Source organism: Tachysurus vachellii, chromosome 26 (assembly GCF_030014155.1).
Source record: "Tachysurus vachellii isolate PV-2020 chromosome 26, HZAU_Pvac_v1, whole genome shotgun sequence".
Classification (NCBI taxonomy): domain Eukaryota; kingdom Metazoa; phylum Chordata; class Actinopteri; order Siluriformes; family Bagridae; genus Tachysurus; species Tachysurus vachellii.
In genome coordinates, this window is record NC_083485.1 from 1682901 (window position 1) to 1687732 (window position 4832).

The following is a 4832-nucleotide window of genomic DNA, read 5'->3' on the forward strand; positions in this document are numbered from 1 at the left end:
TCATATTTCACTTGTTAATTGTTTAGTTGCAAATCCTTCTAAGACCCGTAGTTTCAACAGTAGAAAATAATTCCTTATTCTTAAGACTGTAATGTCCTGATGTCATTGTTTTGCTTTTATGTTTGAAAAATAGTTTGAAGTTTAATAAAGCACATATCATAAAAAGAAATTCAGTTTGTCTGTGATTTTCTGAACTAATTTTACAGAGATCAAATAAACAGAATTACAGCAGGAGTGGATCAGATTCCATTTAATAAAATTCTACTGGATGTATTTGTGATTTTTATCTTTTGATGTTTGTGTCCACAGAAAAAGATTCACTGATGAATCGGTTTAATGTGATAAAGAGAGAAGTGACTTTTCTAAGAGAGATTTAGAAGATTTAAAAGATTTGAAAAGAACAAATCGTTAGAGTGCCAAGTTCTGATCTCACAAATGTGGAACCTGCTGAAGGTTTAGTGACTCAAGTCCAGTCATTTTAATTAAAAGTTCATTCGTGTTAAAAGTGACTGATACACTTAAATATGAACTGAAGAATAAATGTAGAATAACATTTGTAACACACAACTGAGTTATTTGTTCAGTTGAAGTATAAATGAGGAGCACTGATGTTGAGATTTTCCCCAAGAGACGATTCAGAGTCCTAATCAGTGTGAGGACGTTCTCTCTCACTCAGGATGCACCTGCTGGCTCCTGAACTCTAATTTCAGCTCCATGTAAATTATGTGGTTTCTCTCTTTCACTTCCTTATCTGTGTGGAAAAATCTCTCTGAATGAACGGGGTCTAACACATTTTAGTCAATTAGCCACATTACATTTAAGTCAATACCATAACAAAGAGGCAATAAGAAAAAGAGGCAAAACCGGATTGGGATGTGGAGAAGAAAGGAAAGTCCAAACCAAGAAACACCTAAAAAGAAACACCTGCATTTGCAAACTATGTTCATGTTCACTCAGAAAGAGTGGACTGGACCAGGCAGGGAAGTGGATTGGAGAATCCCAGCTTCTAGAAAAGCAGTTGTGACATTGATGGTATCTTATTTCTGACATTCACCCCTTTGGCTTTAGACCTTCATTTAGATGATTGACCTTGTGTAGCAGAGCGGTAGGGGGAAGAGTGTAACAATTCTAGGTTATATACAAAGATTTATAAGATGCCACAAAAGGCCCCTAGGGGCACAAAATTTGACTACGCCACCCCTTATGAGGGGAACAGTCTCAAAAGGACACAGGTTCGTTACCTAATGATGAGGAGCAAGAGACGAGGGCATGAGAATAACACAGTAGACCTTTATTTTTGCAGTTTGTGCAAGATTAAGATTCTCAAAAAGAATGTAAAATCTTCAGTCACTTATAACACAAAATCAAATACACAGAACAGAAAACATATACTTTAAATGACTAGGCCTTTCAAGAGAAAGAGGAGATAATACCTGACCCAGCTACAGCACAGTGTCAAGCCACGCCACTCACACGTGTGGAAGGTACACACATACTGTACCACCCCCCTGCGGCGATCCCTCCACTGGCTTCCGGTAGCTGCACGCATCAGATTCAAAACACTGATGCTGGCCTACAAAGCCAAAAATGGACCAGCTCCCTCTTACCTCAAAGCCCTCATCACTCCTCACACTGCACCCCACACCCTCCGATCTACCAGCACTGCTCGACTGGTTCCACCATCTCTCAGGGTAAGAGACAAGTATACTACAAGACTCTTCTCTGTACTGACACCAAGGTGGTGGAATGAACTTCCCCTAGAGGTTCGGACAGCGGAGTCATTGGATATTTTCAAGCGGCGGTTGAAGACCTACTTATTCAGGAAACACTTCAACTAGCACTTCTTTCCTTATCTTTTGCATTTAAAAAAAAAAAAAAAAAAAAATTTTTTTGGTAAATGTAAATGTACACAGCACCCAGTATAAAAGCCACCCTCAATAGGTACAGCAATTATTTCCTCCCCCTCAAAGACGACCCGCCCAACACAAGTATATCAAAAGTAAACTTAAACAAAACAACAAAAGAATTAAATGCAAAAACAAAATCAACATTACAAAACCAAAACAAAACAAATTCCTCTCAATTTAAATTAAATATACTCACAATATAAATCAAACAAAATAACAAAACTAATCAATAATGAAACCAAATAGCCCAGATTCAAAGAGGGCAAAAGACCTACTTGTTGACAGTATGAGATGGTATCAATTAACGATAGTTAGTACATGCAGATTTACTCACTACTCACTACTCACTATTTACTCACTAATACAAATTTTGTACATGTAGATTTCATAATGCATACTTCCATTCGAACAGGACCAAGGGCAAACTAATAATGATATTAAATCACATACATCAAATAAAACAAACGAAATACACAGAGAGGAGTATTAAGACAAGTAACCACATTAAATAAATAAAAAACAAAACTAAGAAATCGACTAAGTGACTCGCCATTAAACGCCTCAGCAGAGGGAAGAGTGGACATAAAACAAACACAGAGCTGCCGACTAAAATACCGGTACACGGTGTGAAGCCCCGTTGTGCCGAGTTGGAGTCAGAGCGACCCGCAACAGTATTCTCAAAGGCAAAACAGCAGCGCAGTCATACCCATGGACTTAACCCTCTCATCCCTAAGAAAGTGGTTGGACAACCAGATCAACCTGCTGAGCATGTAACAGTATGTTATTAAAAATAAATAAATAAATAAAACAAAATAATACGTACCAGCAATTAGCAGTTATAACTCATACTAAACGCGATCATCTTCACTAGATTGACTTTTCTTGTTCACAAACTGGATGCCAACGCACACTGAGATAGCAGAAGGCCCACGCCAACAACAGCGGGACAATATTGTCCTATAGTGTTAAACAGAGCACATGAGTAAGCACGCATATAAAGTTTGCCGGATGGGTTACCACGCGGTTACCACGCGGTTACACACGCACATACCTGGGGAAAACATGAATGGGGTCCCACGAGAGGGCGGTGCCAGCAATGACGCATAGGCAGGTAACCCGAAACCTTCCTTTAGATAATTTATTCACTTATCACGTGACCGAACAAGCAATTTATCTCGCTCACTCTGCTACACTTGGAAAGAAAAAAGCAGGATTATTTGAATGAAGGTGGTGGAGTCCTGTAATCTATAGAGGTTTGGATCTGTCACTGGAACCCAGTTTCTTCCTTCTGGCCTGAGAATCACCAGTCATGCTGATCCTCAAGTACCTGATCCTTGAGCTCGATTCTCCATTTGAACTTATCTTAACTGATCTAACTATTTTATTTAAAATCCTGGAAGACCTGAGAATTCATCTATGGTTTGAGATGTGAGAGAACCCACAGTGTATCTGATGTACCAGATGAAACAGTGATAGAAGTGAATAAATGGATGACTGAATGTCTTGAATCTTTGAATGTGTTGAATTATTTGTTTTTTTTTTGTGTGTGTGGTTCTTTCTAGTCAACAACTGCTGCCATCTTGTGGCTGTTCATCTTGACACTTGACCATGACAGACATGACAGAGCAATTTACAGTGTGTAAGGGATTACATGCTAAGCACAGCTTTCAGACCTTCCCCACCTAAACAGTAATAAAGATAACAAGGTAAAGGTTCAGTCTTTACACACTGCATCTGCAGGAAACCTGGATTTCTTTAGTCAGATTTGTTAAAACATTTTCTATTCACTACAGGAACACAGATAAAATGTTAAGTAAAAACAAAGTTTAAATAATTCAATTTCAGGTTATTTGCATGACAGAAATATAGCGAAAATATCCTACTCTTAACAATTATTTCCAAATAAACACCTCGAAGATGTGGTTCTTTTAAGCATGTTTTAAAAATTCAGTACAAAATAAGTCATATGACTGAACTGAGTAGTTGAACTTTGACCCCTGATTATCAGTAAGGCTTTAAAATGGGGAGGACCCAAATTCTACACTGACACTAAGTCTTTTTGCAAATGTCACACCCATCCTCTTATCTAAACAAATAACATGATCCAATCTGTCTCGACTACTAGCGTTAAAGTATCTTACAGCATGTTACGCCATGTAGCTTGTCAAGTTTAGTCAAAGACTGCTTTGTTTACATGGAGCTGAAGTGACAGCCACACAAAAACAAGTGAAATCCATAATGTACTCAATAGAATCTACAACGTTTAGACAGTAATTTTACAAGAACAGAGTTCCTGAGGTGTCCTGACTACATTAAAACACTCTTACATTCCTTGGAAGATCTACAGTAATTGAAAAACATAGAGCAAAGTCCTCAGAAAATAGATTTCGTTTGTAGTCTGATTTTAAGAAGATAATGCATGACGGTCAGATGGTATACTAATATTTTATATTGTTATCGTTTCTATAGTAACAGCTCATTTACAAAACCTTATACGGTGGACACGTCGTGTATTACAAGGTTATAGAATAAAAAGATAACCAGAAATCTAAGAAAAAGTCATCGTTACGGTGAGGTTTTTCTGTAAGGAGTCTCCAGTGTCAGTGCTTTGTAACAGTCAGAGATCAAGCTGTACATTCAGGTATTAGGATGTGAAGTTTTTTATCTATGTTAACACGATTGCAAGGCATAAGGACTGTCTGAAACCAGAGGGATCTTGCATTGATGACTGGAATGAACAAGAAAATTGATTGAGATTTTGTGTAAAATGTGTAACATGATTTGTGGTGTAAAGTGGCAGCTACTTCATATAAAGCTAGAGATGTAAAATGATAATAATTTATCACTGGAATGCTCAGATAAACAGGATTAGATAGCATATGATGGGCTTTGTGTGGATTGGGACACAGCCCTGAGTCCTGTGGG